Below are 16,718 nucleotides of genomic sequence, written 5' to 3' on the forward strand. Positions count from 1 at the left end.
ATAGCCATTTTGTTCCGCATAGTCAAAAACCATAATAACTATGTCTTTGGGAATGACTTACTCCCCCACAGTCCCTGGGGGAGGGGCTGCAAGTTACAAACTTCAACCAGTGTTTACATATAATAATGGTTATTGGGAAATGTACAGTCGTTTTTAGGGGATTTTTTTTTAGTTTTGGGGGTGGGGTTGAGGGGAGGGGGCTAAGTGAGAGGATTTTTCCTTGGAGAAATATGTCATGGGGGAACAGAAATTCAATGAAAAGGGCGCAGGATTTTCTAAAATTACTATAAAAAAATGAAAAAATAAACATGGAAAAATTCTTTCAATTGAAAGTAAGGAGTACCATTGAAACTTAAAACGAACAGAGATTATTACGCACACGAGGGGTTCTAAAAACACTTTAGCATAAAGAGCGAGGTATTTAGGAGGAGATAAATACCTCGCTCTTTATGCTAAAGTATTTTTAGTAATTTCAACTATTTATTCTACGACCTTTCTGATTCAGGGGTCATTCTTAATGAATTGGGACAAAATTTATGCTTTAGTGTAAAGAGCGAGGTATTAACGAGGGTACAAACCCCCTCATATACATAATAAAAATTTAAGAATATAAAAGTTTGTTACGTAAGTTAATTCTTAAGTTACGTATATTTTTTACTAATAAAAAAATTCGTTAAAAATTAAAATTTATAGTTGCCTTTTTGTGTAACCGAAAAATTGCATGGCAACTAGGCCTCCTTCCCCATCCCATATTTCTCAAAATTGTCTGATCAGAACTAAGAGAAAGCCATTTAGCCAAAAAAGGAATTAAAATGTAAATTTCATTTTAATAATTTATGTGTGGAGAGCCAAAATCAAACATGCATTAATTCAAAAACGTTCAGAAATTATTTAAAAAATTAGTTTTTCTAACTGAAAGTAAGGAGCGACATTAAAACTTAAAACGAACAGAAATTACTTCGTATATGAAATGGGTTGTCCCCTCCGCAATCCTTCGCTCTTTACGCTAAAGTTTGACTCTTTACCACAATTCTGCTTTTTAAGAAAAATTAAAAGCTTTAGCATAAAGAGTGAGGGATTGCGGAGGGGACAACCCATTTCATATACGGAGTATTTTCTGTTCGTTTTAAGTTTTAATGTTGCTCCTTACTTTCAGTTAGAAAAACTAGTTTTTTTTATGTAATTATTAGGAAAGGGCGAATGTCGGATCCTGTGTGTGTAAACGAAATACTAAGGGTATCGAGGTGAAATTTTGAGGTATTTTAGGAATATGTTGAGCGAAATCAAAAGTACCTATCTGTATTCAAGCTAACAAATATATGTATCTGCAAAATCTTAGGAACGGGTAATGGTTTTAAGTTAAAGCCTTCAGGTAATGTTGAGGGGGTTTTTCAGATTAATAAATAAAAATATCTCATGGATTATATCCTGCCTGTATGTCTTATACCATTCAGATCCAGGATAACTGATACGTCATATTTACTAATTGATAATATTTATTCAACTGACAATGATGTTAGTACCTATGTCGTTTCTGATGATTCATCTGATCACTGCATATTTATGGCTGATTTTTGCTATAGTTCCCGTATAATAAAATAAAATCAACAAAGTGAACAGAATATGGGAAATTTTTTTTTTAATATTAAAAGAAGAACTAGGTGACGTTGAGTGGAGTTCGTAATTGATGAAATGAATCCAAATCAATCCTTCAATAACTTTTATAATATATTGACTGAAAAGCTTAATAAATTTGTCCCGTGTAAAAATCCAAAAGGAAAGAGGCACACACCAAGAAAACTATGGGTAAATGCAACGCTTCTGAGGTCTATTAATGAAGGGAATCATTAATAAAAAATAAAAATGAAGTATCCCACTGAAATAAATATATTAAGTTTTATAAACAATAAAAATACGTTAGTAAGGATTCTTAGAGAAAATGAAAGAGTTCATTATGAAAATTCATTATTTATATATATATATATATATATATATATATATATATATATATATATATATATATATATATATATATATATATATATATATATATATATATATATATATATATATATATATATATATATATATATATATATATTTGTGTGTGTGTATGTGTATGTGTGTATTTGTATTCTTACGCCAGATAACAGTTAATTAAGCAACGTTACCTGAATTATAATTGACCCAACGTAATTTTATGCTTTAGCAAAACATGAAGAAATGAGTTAGATAAGCAATTGCATTCGATTGTGCATATATATCAGAGAAAGAATGTTTCGAGGGATGAATTTAAATGGCCACGTTAATCTCTTTAACATGGCCTTACCACACTTATTCTTGAGTCACTAGGTCATCTTCACATACGTGACCAGAGGTTTTAGAAAAATTTGATTAGATCGACGAATTGGAATATAGAATCGCTAAGGTGTAGTTCAGATAGTTTAATCACAACAGAAAAAAAATACAGATTTTGTTCTTAAGGATTCTCACCAAGTGTTGAAAAGGTAAACGTTTATTTAAACACTAAATTTCAACTTTATTTGTCTGAATTTTTTCTTCCAACCTTCCCCCTCCCACTTTTAATTAGACATATAATGTACATTTGTTCCTAAGCTCATAATTTGCAGTGTTTTAAATACGGAATATTTATCCTTTGTTACGTTTTACATAATGCAGGTCAAACAGGGAGCTGGCGAAGGTCAAAAGAGGGAGTGTGCCTGATAGTTTTCCTTCAACCCCAATGAATTTAAAAAAATTAAAAGTGATAAAGAAATTATCAAGTGGAAAACATTGAAAAATCTAGGCTATAAATACGATTTTCAAGCCTGTCTCCCTACCTCCTCTTCTTTAGCAGTTTTTCCTTCCTGAACTCCCCTAAAAGTAGAGGGAGGGATGGTTAGGCCAGGTTAAACCCCTCAAAAGTAAAAAAACACAAACAACAAGTATTTGAATTTAACAAAAATACACTCTGACACCACACCGGCTATACATGACACATGAAGCAAAGAAAAAAAAACAATGAATGAAAAATAAAATCAAATAGGCAAGAAAAACGACGGTGTGTCAGGCAGTGGAAAAGGCAGTGGCTGATGAATATTGGAACAATTAGATAAATACCCGTAATAACATTCTAAACCTGACTATCAGATTTCGTTGCGTAGTTTAAGAGATTTATGAAAGTTTTAATCACGGCTTAAGTGGGTGTCACAAGACGTTACGTAATTTCTTATGCTAAGTTGTTAGGTTAAGTTACATTAAATGTGACCTTTTACGCTTAAAGAACTTCTTTCTGGAAAAAAGTCTACATTTGTCGCTTTTGGAAGTAAACATGTTAAGAAGAAAATCCTTACTTAATACAAAAAAATGGTTGTTAATACATTTTGAATCGGTTGTACTGTATTCTACCCCCCTAATCTGCCAGTAGGTAAGCCAAATTATATATTCCAACGTGTTCTCCTTTTTTTGATTTCGTCAGCAATGATCCAATTTGCTGGCACAGGGGTAACAATGAGAGTAACGCATAGCAAAATGCATGAAATATATATATATATATATATACTAACTGTTATGGTGGCACTTCGCGCCACCCAAACACCTAGTTGGTGGGGCACTTCGCGCCCCCCCCAAGCCCCCCGCGCGCGTAAGTCGTTACGCGCCATTGTAGTTGTGTCCCTGTGTCCCACCTGTGGATATAGATAGATTTATATATATGTGTTTCAAGCTACGTAAAAATTGCGAATATACAACATTTTTGGCTTTCCCACTACTGGGAGCTTTCCGTTTCCAATTGCCAGCAATTGATCTGAAAATGTTTGACCAGAGTCATCGTTTTGCAATCGGACACGCATATTTGTAGTTAATTTTAATATTTTTACGTGTGCCCATAAATTAGAATTTTTCAGGCAAACATTCATTTCGTCTGCAGGAGTTAAACTACTTAAAAATTGCGAATATACAACATTCTTGGCTTTCCCATTGTCTGTGCATATACAAAGCCGTATGTACTAATAATGACGTCATATACAAACGCTCTTTTTAAAAACAAACAAACATGCATACACAAAACTCGTTTTTATATAGATAGATAGATAGATAGATACAATACAAATTAACTGCGTAAAACTTGCGAATATCCAACATTCTTCGTTGTCCAATTGTCGCTGCATATAAATAGATTGTCAGGTTTACCGACCCTCGAACATGCAACGTACAATTGTCCATGGGAAAAACAATCAGTATTAAGATCTATACCACATTTTTCTAATGATTGACCTTGAGCTTTGTTAATGGTGATTGCAAATGCTAATCGAATTGGGAATTGCAATCTTTTAAATTGAAAAGGCAGATCAGTTGGAATCATGGGAATGCGAGGAATAAGAACAGCCTCACCCTCAAAAGGCCCTGTCAAAATTGTGGCCTCTATTAGGTTTTCCATTTTTTTTTTACGGCAATTCGCGTGCCATTGCAAAGCTTTGGTGGGTTGATATTTCTTAAAAGTATTATTGGTTCGCCTATTTTTAGTTGTAGCACGTGTGGTGGAAACCCTGAAAGATCTATGGAATTTAAAAATTCAGATGGATAATTAACCGCTTCATTTGGTTCCAAAACTGTGTCGACTGACTTGTAAAGGACTGCCTGGTCTCGAATCTTGGTCAAAACAATATTGTTGATTTCGTGGACGTCTATATTTTTGGGTGCGAGAATCGCTCTTTCACTTAGCCATTTATTATTTTTATAATTTTTTAAAATATTCGGAAATACTTTTTCAATCAATTCATTTTTGGACGTCACTAAATTACAGAAATCCGCAGGTAGTTGTATACGTCCTGAAATTGAGTCTATCGTATCATAAATGTCTTTTTGTTCCAACGTTAACTTGGAAATGTTATTTTGTACATACGACAATAGATCACTCGTACTGTAACTTTGTTCCCGATCCAATTCTACACATGTCGAAACAGCAGCGATACGGTTAGGTGAATGCATTCCCAAATCCTGAAGAGGTTTGTTTGCCATACGTACGCACTAATCTTCTATAATAACTAAAGTCTAGTTATAAATTTCTGATGTAAAATCAAAAGTCATATCTGACGTCTCTAACTGTTTTCGATGGAGTATATCTTCGGACATTTTTGACTTATATTTTTCTCATAACTCTGTAGGAGGTGATGGAGAGCAAGTTGTTAAAATGATGCCAAACAATGAATGAATATTACTTGGGGTTGACGTTTCGCACGCGTCATTGATGTAGTTATCCCAGTGTTGGTAATTCTCCAATAAATTCAGAGCTTGGCATGCACTACGGTAAGTGTCATGTATAGTACCGTTTACAGTTCTCAAATACTCAAAGGATGTTGGACCGGGTACATTCACCAAAAGCAGGCGTAGAAAGAAGCATTCATGTTGATTGGGGTGAACGGTGTAGAGTCTTCCTATCCTTTGAAGATGGTAGGTCGGCCGTCGACTGACTTACCCTGTTTTCGACGTTCAAATACTTTATTTTTAGTATTCCACGTGTAATATGAAGGCACTTCAGTAACGCAGTTTTTTTGCAAAAGAATCATTTTTGCAAAGCGAAAAAAAGCTGTTAATTTTGTATCCGGTGGATTCAGGGCTCTTTGTTGCACGTTGGTTTCCGAGAAATAAACACGTTGACCATTCTGTAAATGTACCGCTAAGTGAACAACAGCTGGACTACGTTCATGTATCGGAAATGAAAGAATTCGCCAAACAGCTTCATTACTGCTTATGTATTTTCCAGCCTGATATTGTACGATTTCGTCGAAATCTTTGATTTCGGGTTGCAAGCCAAAAACTGCCATGTCACTGCCTTTGTTGACGTATTTACATATGTATTTAATTGCCTTTACGGAGTTACAGTCTTCAACGTTTATGTGTGCATTAAATGTTTTTGATAATAATGGGGAATATGGAACAACCCACTGGCTATCTACTTCGATGGTGGTACCGTTGCCATTAAAGGTTCTTCAGTCATTTTACAATTATAAATTTCTCTTTCAACGGTCTTCTTACAATTAAAAATTTGTCTTTGAACGATATTCTTAAATACCTGTGTCCTGGTCGTCATTTATATTCCCTGTGTCCCGGTCGTCATTTGTGTCCCGGTCTGTAATTTCTCTTTGAGTGTTTTTTCTTTTTAGTATTTTTTAGTTTTTTACATTTTTTCTTTTTTCAGTTTTCTTTTTGTTCTTTATTTTTCAGCTTCACTATGAAATACATATCGCCGAACCTTTGTTTTTTTAACTAAAATCTGGTAGGCATTGATGACCTTATCCAAGTCAAAATCCCAAACCCAATCATCATCGCTATCATTTTCAGTTTTTATATGTTTTGACTCTCGCTGTCCAGGTGGATCTTCATCTAACTGCGCGGTTTTGCGTTTTTTTGCCTGAAGCATGTTTCCTTGCTCTTCTTTTGATTCCTCGGCATGCATTCTTTTCTGACTTTCTCTATCAGCAGCAAGTTTTTTGGCATAGACTCTTCGAGCATCTTCATCGACTTTTGCCATTGTAAGTTCATCAGTCATTTTAAACTTAAACATTAATAGATTTCTACGTGAACATATAGGTCTTAGATATCTTTAATGACGTCACCGTCATAGCAAAAATGACGACAACTAACTTCATGACGTCAGTCGACACAGAAACCTGACGTCACCTGACAGACAGACACACAGACAGACAACTTATTTATATATATATATATATATACTAGCTGTTGGGATGGCGCTTCGCGCCACCCCAACACCTAGTTGGTGGGGCGCTTTGCGCCCCCCAAAGCCCCCCCGCGCGCGTAAGTCGTTACGCGCCATATTAGTTATGCGCCATTGTAGTTGTGTCCCTGTGTCCCACCTGTGAATATAGATAGATTTATATATGTGTTTCAAACTACGTAAGAATTGCGAATAAACAACTTTCTTGGCTTTACCATTGTCTGTGCATATACAAAGCCGTATGTACTAATAATGACGTCATATGCAAACGCTCTTTTTACAAACAAACAAACATGCATCCACACAACTCATTTTTATATAGATAGATAGATAGATAGATACAATACAAATTAATTGCGTAAAACTTGCGAATATACAACATTCTTCGCTGTCCAATTGTCGCTGCATATAAATACATTGTCAGGTTTACCGACCCTCGAACATGCAACGTACAATTGTCCATGGGAAAAACAATCAGTATTAAGATCTATACCACATTTTTCTAATGATTGACCTTGAGCTTTGTTAATGGTGATTGCAAATACTAATCGAATTGGGAATTGCAATCTTTTAAATTGAAAAAGCAGATCCGTTGGAATCATGGGAATGCGAGGAATAAGAACAGCCTCACCCTCATAAGGCCCTGTCAAGATTGTGGCCTCTATTAGGTTTTCCATTGTTTTTTTACGGCAAGTCGCGTGCCATTGCAAAGCTTTGGTGGGTTGATATTTCTTAAAAGTATTATTGGTACGCCTATTTTTAGTTGTAGCACGTGTGGTGGAAACCCTGAAGGATCTATGGAATTTAAAAATTCAGATGGATAATTAACCGCTTCATTTGGTTCCAAAACTGTGTCGACTGACTTGTAAAGGACTGCCTGGTCTCGAATCTTGGTCAAAACAATATTGTTGATTTCGTGGACGTCTATATTTTTGGGTGCGAGAATCGCTCTTTCACTTAGCCATTTATTATTTTTATAATTTTTTAGAATATTCGGAAATACTTTTTCAATCAATTCATTTTTGGACGTCACTAAATCACAGAAATCAGCAGGTAGTTGTATACGTCCTGAAATTGAGTCTACTGTTTGACCAGAGTCATCGTTTTCCAATCGGACACGCATATTTGTAGTTAATTTTAATATTTTTACGTGTGCCCATAAATTAGAATTTTTTAGGCAAGCATTCATTTCGTCTGCAGGAGTTGAACTACGTAAAAATTGCGAATATACAACATTCTTGGCTTTCCCATTGTCTCTGCATATACAAAGCCGTATGTACTAATAATGACATCATATGCAAACGCTCTTTTTACAAACAAACAAACATGCATACACACAACTCGTTTTTATATAGATAGATAGATAGATAGATACAATACAAATTAACTGCGTAAAACTTGCGAATATACAACATTCTTCGCTGTCCAATTGTCGCTGCATATAAATAGATTGTCATGTTTACCGACCCTCGAACATGCAACGCACAATTGTCCATGGGAAAAACAATCAGTATTAAGATCTATACCACATTTTTCTAATGATTGACCCTGAGCTTTGTTAATGGTGATTGCAAATGCTAATCGAATTGGGAATTGCAATCTTTTAAATTGAAAAGGCAGATCCGTTGGAATCATGGGAATGCGAGGAATAAGAACAGCCTCACCCTCAAAAGGCCCTGTCAAGATTGTGGCCTCTATTAGGTTTTCCATTGTTTTTTTTTACGGCAAGTCGAGTGCCATTGCAAAGCTTTGGTGGGTTGATATTTCTTAACAGTATTATTGGTACGCCTATTTTTAGTTGTAGCACGTGTGGTGGAAACCCTGAAAGATCTATGGAATTTAAATTCAGATGGATAATTAACCTCTTCATTTGGTTCCAAAACTGTGTCGACTGACTTGTAAAGGACTGCCTGGTCTCGAATCTTGGTCAAAACAATATTGTTGATTTCGTGGACGTCTATATTTTTGGGTGCGAGAATCGCTCTTTTACTTCGCCATTTATTATTTTTATAATTTTTTAGAATATTCGGAAATACTTTTTCAATCAATTCATTTTTGGACGTCACTAAATTACAGAAATCAGCAGGTAGTTGTATACGTCCTGAAATTGAGTCTACTGGGAGCTTTCCGTTTCCAATTGTCAGCAATTGATCTGAAAATGTTTGACCAGAGTCATCGTTTTGCAATCGGACACGCATATTTGTAGTTAATTTTAATATTTTTACGTGTGCCCATAAATTAGAATTTTTCAGGCAAGCATTCATTCGTCTTCAATGGCTCTGGTGGTGCAGCCAATAGAGGAAGTTTAACTTTTCCTGAGGCGCAACACATTCCCATTTTTTCAGCATTGAATTTCAAGGCCTTGCAATAGGGACAAATTTTAGACATTGTCCCGATTTGAACACATCTACTCAAGCTATAATCATCGACTGGGTTGTACCTGAATGCCAGGCGATAACTTTCAGGTTGCTCTGATTCCTCGGCACGCTTTCTTTTCTTACTTTCTCTATCAGCAGCAAGCCTGATTTCTTGCTGTTCTTGTGATTCCTCGGCACGCTTTCTTTTCTTACTTTCTCTATCAGCAGCAAGCCTGATTTCTTGCTGTTCTTGTAATTCCTCGGCACGCCTTCTTTTTTCACTTTCTCTTTTAGCAGCAAGTCTGCTTCCGCGTTGCTCTGGTAGTTCCTCGGCACGCTTTCTGTTCTTTTTTTCTCTATCAGCCTCAAGCCTGTTTCCTTGCTGTTCTTTTGACTCCTCGGCACGCTTTCTGTTCTTCCTTTCTATATCAGCCTCAAGCCTGTTTCCTTGCTGTTCTTTTGATTCCTCGGCACGCTTTCTGTTCTTTCTTTCTCTATCAGCCTCAAGCCTGTTTCCTTGCTGTTCTTTTGATTCCTCGGCACGCTTTCTTTTCTGACTTTCTCTACCAGCAGCAAGTTTTTTGGCATAGACTCTTTGAGCATCTTCATCGGCTTTTGCCATGGTAAGTTCATCAGTCATTGTAAACTTAAACATTAATAGATTTCTACGTGAACATATGTCTTAAATATCTTGAATGACCTCACCGTCAAAGCAAAAATGACGACAACTAATTTCATGACGTCAGTCAACACAGAAACATGACGTCACCTGATCCACAGACAGACACACAGACAGACAATTATATATATATATATATATATATATATATATATATATATATATATATATATATATATATACAATTTTCCTGGGTTATATGAAGTAGGAACTTTTTTTAACATGTTTTCTTCTCAGTAGCCAAAATTTTTGGCTTTTACCGTTTATTTATACACGGATAGCGTGAAAAATCATAAAACGGATGCAATGATTGTCTATTATCATCACAATGTTTATAACTAAAAATCTTTTTTACGAAACAGATATCAAGATTCAAGTTTAAATTAAGTGTGTCAGACTTTCTTGGAAAAGTCTTCTAATTCATTTTTGAACCTAGTTAATTGTTCAATAAAAAATATCATTTTATTACAGCTATATATATATATACTAGCTGTTGGGGTTGCGCTTCGTGCCACCCCAACACCTAGTTGGCGGGGGTGCTTCGTGCCCCCCCAAACGCCCCCGCGCGCGTAATCTGTTACGCGCCATATTAGTTACACGCCATTGTAGTTGTGTCCCTGTGTCCCACCTGTGATATATATATATATATATATATATATATATATATATATATATATATATATATATATATATATATATATATATATATATATATATATATATATATATATGTTTTTAACTACGTAAAACTTGCGAATATACAACATTCTTCGCTGTCCCATTGTCTGTGCATAAAAATAGATTGTCAGGTTTACCGACTCTTGAACATGCAACATATAATTGTCCATGAGAAAAACAATCCGTAACGGATAAATAGATTACTGGGATTGTATATGAGAGCATCAAGAGGAGGAGAGGGTTCATTGGGGATTGAATTGATTAGTTGATTTGAAAAGAGTGTACGAAAACGAAATCGAGCAGTATGTTCACATTTTCTTGATCTCAGTTATTGAATCTTTCATATAACGACCGGACTTGAGTCCATTTCGCACTCCTTCGTAGCATCATATTATGTGCTGTAAAATCGTAACTTGTGATATCGTAAAAGGTTTTACCGCACCAAGGTAGCTTTGCACCAAAAACAACTGCATGAGCTTGCAATTTTAAAGTTTGGACCATTTCATGGTCTCTTCCATGTTCTTTGCCTAGATGATTATTTGTTTTTGTTTTTTATATACCTTATTGCTTCATCCGTTTTTAGTCATTGATGATTTTCAATAAGGGAATTAAAAGTTTTTAGGTGCTTAAGGTACTAAAAATTAATGTCATCAAAATATTTTTACAAGCTAGTTTAGACTTAAATGTTTCACTATGAGTCTACACATGTACTTGAATGCAAAAAGCATGAGACGCTCAAAAGTTACCAATTTTCTTTGCCAGGGACAAAATGAAGATGATTGTTAAGGGAACCAAATGATCATGATTATTGAAGGATGAAAATGTATACTGAGGGACCAAATCAACATGATTGTTGAGGGGCCAAATGAATACGATTGTTGGAGGACCGAATGAACATGATTGTTGAGGGGCCAAATGAACACAATTGTTGAGGGACCAAATGAACATGATCGTTGAGAGACCAAATGAACATGAATTTTGAGGGACTAAATGAACATGATTGTTGAGGGACCAATTGAACATGAATGTTAAGGGGCCAAATGAACTCGATTGTTGAGGAACCAAATGAACATGATTGTCGAAGGACCAAATGAAAATGATCGTTGAGGGACCAAATGAACATGATCGTTGAGGGGCCAAATGAACATGGTTGTTGAGGGACCAAATGAACAAGATTGTTGAGGGACCAAATGAACATGGCTGTTGAGAGACGAAATGAACATGATTGTTGAGGGGCCAAATGAACATGGTTTTTTAAAATTTAAAAACTACACATTTAAATTAAAAAAATGCAATATCAGCCATATCGGACAAAGTCTATATACGTGAGGGTAGTGTAAGGTTACTATCCCATGGGCATTACCATATATCAGATCGAGATGTTTGTGTACAATACAAACAATATCCTGGTCTAGAAAAACTTTTTTAAATTCAATAGTAGCCTACTAGTAGGCGGGAGGGGTGTTTTTCAATATTATGATCCATTTTTACGTAAAGCGGTGTTATTGTTGCTATGTCTTCAAGGTATTTTTAAAATTGTTTCACCGCCGCGTCTGCGGCTGGCCCAGAGGGGGGATCCGGCCTTTGGACGACCGCCGAATGTGGCTGCCAAGCCTTTCCGAGGGTGAGGGGGACCCTTCTCTTTGTGTTTTTTAAACTGTGATATTTTTTGATTAAAAATGTTTTATAAATAAAAAGTGTTTTTAAACTGTGATATTTTTTGTTCTTATTCAAAAGAATTGTATAGTTATTATATAAATAATAAAGGTGTTTTTTAAACTGTGATTTTTTTTTTAGTAAAAATATTGTGCATTTATTGTAAAAATAAAACAAAAAAGGACCATTATAAATATGTTGTTGTTGTTGTTTTTGAATATTGCAGCAGTAGGATTAGGGTTGATAGGGAAATTATTATTTTTGTATATTCTTGGCACAACTACAGTTTACAGTCAGGTTTATTCCAGGCGTTGAAGAAATTTATGACAATATGTATCAATTTAAAACACTATTCTGATGACACTATTTCTTTGTGGTCTGTCAATATCAGGCAAAATAGCATTTTTAACAAAATAATTCAAAATTGTAATGTGTTTGGTAAGAGTCCTCTGATAAAATAAAGACTATTGCCCCAAAAATAAATTCATGTGGGCACTTTACTAGTTTAATATTATTGACCCAAACCCGTGTTTTAATAATTGATGATTTAGCTGAATCCATTGAAAAATGGCCTTGAGAGATGTTACAATTATTTACGGTCCGGTCTCATGGCCAAAAAATGCATGAAAACACTTGTTTTTGATTGTCCTTACTATATCATATATAGTGTTGTTCGTGATTCAAGTTCTCTTATAACTTTAAACAAACAAATATATCCGGGTCAACCGAATTTATTACTCTTGGCATATACTCAAGCTATAAATAAACCTTATGGTTACATTCATCTGAATCAAAACACGTCCGATTATCAAACAGTTCGTGGTAACGAACTGTAGTAAGGAGTGACCCGGCTCAATAGTAACCAAAACTCTAAAAAATGGAATTTTGATACCAATAGCTATATCAAAAGAATCGCATTTTAATGCTGGTTTTAAATATATAAGTTTCATCAAGTTTAGTCTTACTCATCAAAAGTTACGAGCCTGAGAAAATTTGCGTTATTTTAGAAAATAGGGGGAAACACCCCCTAAAAGTCATAGAACCTTAAAGAAAATCACACCATCAGATTCAGCGTATTAGAGAACCCTATTGTAGAAGTTTCGAGCTCCTATCTACAAAAACGTGGAATTTTGCATTTTTTGCCAGAAGACAGATCACGGATGCGTGTTTATTTGTTTTTTTGTTTGTTTTTTTTCCCAGGGGTGATCGTATTGACCCAGTTGTCCTAGAATGTTGCAAGAGGGCTCATTCTAACGGAAATGAAAAGTTCTAGTGCCCTTTTTAAGTGACCAAAAAAATTGGAGGGCACCTAGGCCCCCTCCCACGCTAATTATTTTCCCAAAGTCAACGGATCAAAATTCTGAGATAGCCATTTTATTCAGCGTAGTCGAAAAACCTTATAACTATGTCTTTGGGGACGACTTACTCCCCCACAGTCCCCGTGGGAGGGGCAACAAGTTACAAACTTTGACCTGTGCTTACATATAGTAATGGTTATTGGGAAGTATACAGGCGTTTTCAGGAGGATTTTTTTGGTTGGGGGAGGGGTTGAGAAGAGGGGGATATGCTGGGGGAACTTTCCATCGAGAATTTGTCATGGGAGAAGAAAACTTCCATGAAGGGAGAGCAGGATTTACTAGCATTATTAAAAAAAAAAACAACAAAATAAATGTGAAAAAGCTTTTTCACCTGGAAGTAAGGAACAGCAATAAAACTTAAAACAAACAGAAATTATTACCCATATAAGGGGCTCACCTCCTTATGATACCTAGCTCTTTATGTTAAAGTATTTTTAGTAATTTCAACTATTTGTTCTACGGCTTTTGTGTTTCAGGGGTCATTCTTAATGAATTGGGATAAAATTTAAGCTTTAGTGTAAAGAGCGAGGTACTGACGATGGGGCGAATCCCCTCATATATGTAATAAAAACATGAGAACACAAAAGTTCTTTACGTAAGCTAATTTATAAGTTGCGTAAATCTTTTACCAATAAAAAGATTCGTAAAAAATTAAAAGTCCTAGTTGCCTTTTTAATTAACCAAAAAATCGGAGGGCAACTAGGCTTCGCCCCCGCTCTGTTTTTTCTCAAAATCATTCGATCAAAATTATGAGAAAGCCATTTAGCCCCCCCCCCAAAAAAAAATATGCAAAATATCGTTTTGATTATTCCTCTGCGGAGAGCCAAAATCAAAACATGCATTGATTCAAAAACGTTCAGAAATTAAATAAAAAAACAAGTTTTTTTAACTGAAAGTAAGGAGCGACATTAAAACTTAAAACGCACAGAAATTACTTCGTATATGAAAGAGGCTGCTTCCTCATCAACGCCCCGCTCTTTACGCTAAAGTTTTTTACTGTTTTAAAAAGAAGAATTGAGAGAAAGAGTCAAACTTTAGCGCAAAGAGCGGGGCGTTGATGAGGAAGCAGCCTCTTTCATATACGAAGTAATATCTGTGCGTTTTAAGTTTTAATGTCGCTCCTTACTTTCAGTTAAAAAAAACTCGTTTTTTTATTTAATTTACGTCTGGTAACGGATATTTTTGGCAATAAAATTATAGTATGTCTACCAGTGAATAGTGAAAAAGGTCATTAGTTGCCATCATGACACTGATGAAACTATATGAAAACAGACATATATTTACCATCCTAGGTAATTCGAAACCACGGCTCGGTAAAGCTATTATCAAACACAGCATTGAAAATGAATTTATTAATCTCCTATCTGAGCTTTGCTTAAATGAAACTGAGGGCAACGTTAAAACAACCAGAGGTAGTTGAGCAATAATAAAAAGCAACATTGTGTTCTTCTATGTCCTAGCCTGTACACAGAAAGGAAAAGGTTTTAAAAGAAAACGAATTCTTCAAGCGGGTGGTAGTATCTTTTCACTGCTACTATCACTAATCGCGGGACTTGTAAATAATATTCTCGAGATGGCTAAATCTACAACGTGACGCTAATTGAACTCAATCTTTCACCAAAAGAGCACTTTGAAAATAATCTTGATATATTTATTAACAATTGAGCAATTTTCGATGATACAAAATTAATTTTGCTCCAAAATGCCCTTTGACGAATGGAAAGACCCTACCGTGAAAGACTACTCAATGTAAATATCATTGACCAATCTCAAAATTTACCGTCAGCTCCACCATCTCAGACCTGACATAACAAACGGCCATTAAAATCAAAGCAGGATGAAGATTTATCTAAAGCTTTATCGAGTTTTGTAGACCAAGTGCCTCATTTGTATCGTGAGCAAAATAAAAGACTCTTGACCTATTGCACTGAAAATGAACATTTACAAATTGATGACTAAAAAGAGTGGTGTTATAATCCTTGTCAAGAGTTACAATTTAATTGAGTTGGTATAATATTTGATTGCAAATTGCAAAAGAATTGAAACATTAGGTAGTCATTTGTATGATTTTTTTTAAAAGTCGTCAAATTACCCGATTAGTCTTATTGTGAATAAGTATATTTCAAATCGATTAAAGGAATATGGAGAAATATTAAAAGACGTTTTATTGAAAATACTAGCACACAATGTAAAAGTGATGATTTAAAAGGGCTTAAATGAAGGCGTCTTAATGTCGAAACATCACCTAATAGTATGCATTAGAATCGCAGGCGCTTCTCAGCTCTATACGTTCAAAATGGCTCAAGTCTTAAAGCATGTTTGTGAAAATATTAGTTAAGTGGGAAGTCTGAGCTTCCCCATCACACTTTCTTAAGTCAGTGTGCTTCCAAAAAGGATAGCGAGAGAGTATATAAAATATGAGGCAACTTACACTCCATATCGAAATCATAGAGTTCGTAATAATCGTTATCAAGAAAGTTCATCCCCCTGTATTTAATGAAACCACATCTTTTAACTCTAGATGAGACTCAAAGGCGCCACAATACACCCTACAAATATGTTCTACTAGCAATCACTGTTAATAGTCTTTATAGAGTTGGTATTCTATTGCAGTCAAATAGAGATATTTAAGCTGCTAACCATATCGAAACTATTCTTGATAAAGCTTATTATAGAAAAATTCAAGCGGATCGAGGTAGTGAATTCGCTAATTCACATGTACAGAAGGTATTATTGAAATATATTAAAATGCGCTATCATAGCTATAGTCATATAAGGGTAGCATTGGCCAAATGGTTGATAAAAACTTTTCGACTTTTAATGTCAAGATATTGTACATTGAAAAATAATGCAGCTTTTATTCAAGACTTAGATAAAATCCTGCAAACTTACAGTCAACGTTCCTATCACTCTTTTCCCAACGTTATCTCTCAGGAAGTTCATCGTTGAGATCATACACTTGACACTTTTCTTAAACAGTATTCCAGTGACAAATTTATCAAGAAAAAAAATATTGGCTATATAACTCAATCTTAAGTTTTTTTGAAAAAGAGATTCACTTATGGTCCAATAATTTTTTTTTTTAATTTCAAAAATCCTAGACACTAAACGTATAACATATCTTCTAGGAGACAGTAAAAATGAAAAGATTCGCGTTGTTTTTTTTTATGACTGTGAACCTCAAAATTTCAAAATTGATAGCAAAATCGATCAAATTGAAAAGATATTAAAGATTTGTTCACACAGGGGCACGA

The 16,718-nt window shown here is 34.9% G+C and overlaps 1 protein-coding gene across 2 annotated transcripts in view; it reads left to right on the forward strand.

The window, feature by feature from the left end:
- The first annotated feature begins 2,278 nt into the window (after window positions 1–2,278).
- Window positions 2,279–16,718, forward strand: part of LOC136025319 (uncharacterized) — a 39,817-nt gene continuing 25,377 nt past the window's right edge. The window contains exon 1 of one of the 2 annotated variants that reach the window (XM_065701226.1): window positions 2,279–2,507. The gene's annotated coding sequence lies outside the window, so the exon portion shown is untranslated. The remainder of the gene's footprint in view (window positions 2,508–16,718) is intronic. The other variant, XM_065701225.1, reaches the window with a different exon arrangement.

This window comes from Artemia franciscana, chromosome 3 (assembly GCF_032884065.1).
Source record: "Artemia franciscana chromosome 3, ASM3288406v1, whole genome shotgun sequence".
NCBI classification, from domain to species: domain Eukaryota; kingdom Metazoa; phylum Arthropoda; class Branchiopoda; order Anostraca; family Artemiidae; genus Artemia; species Artemia franciscana.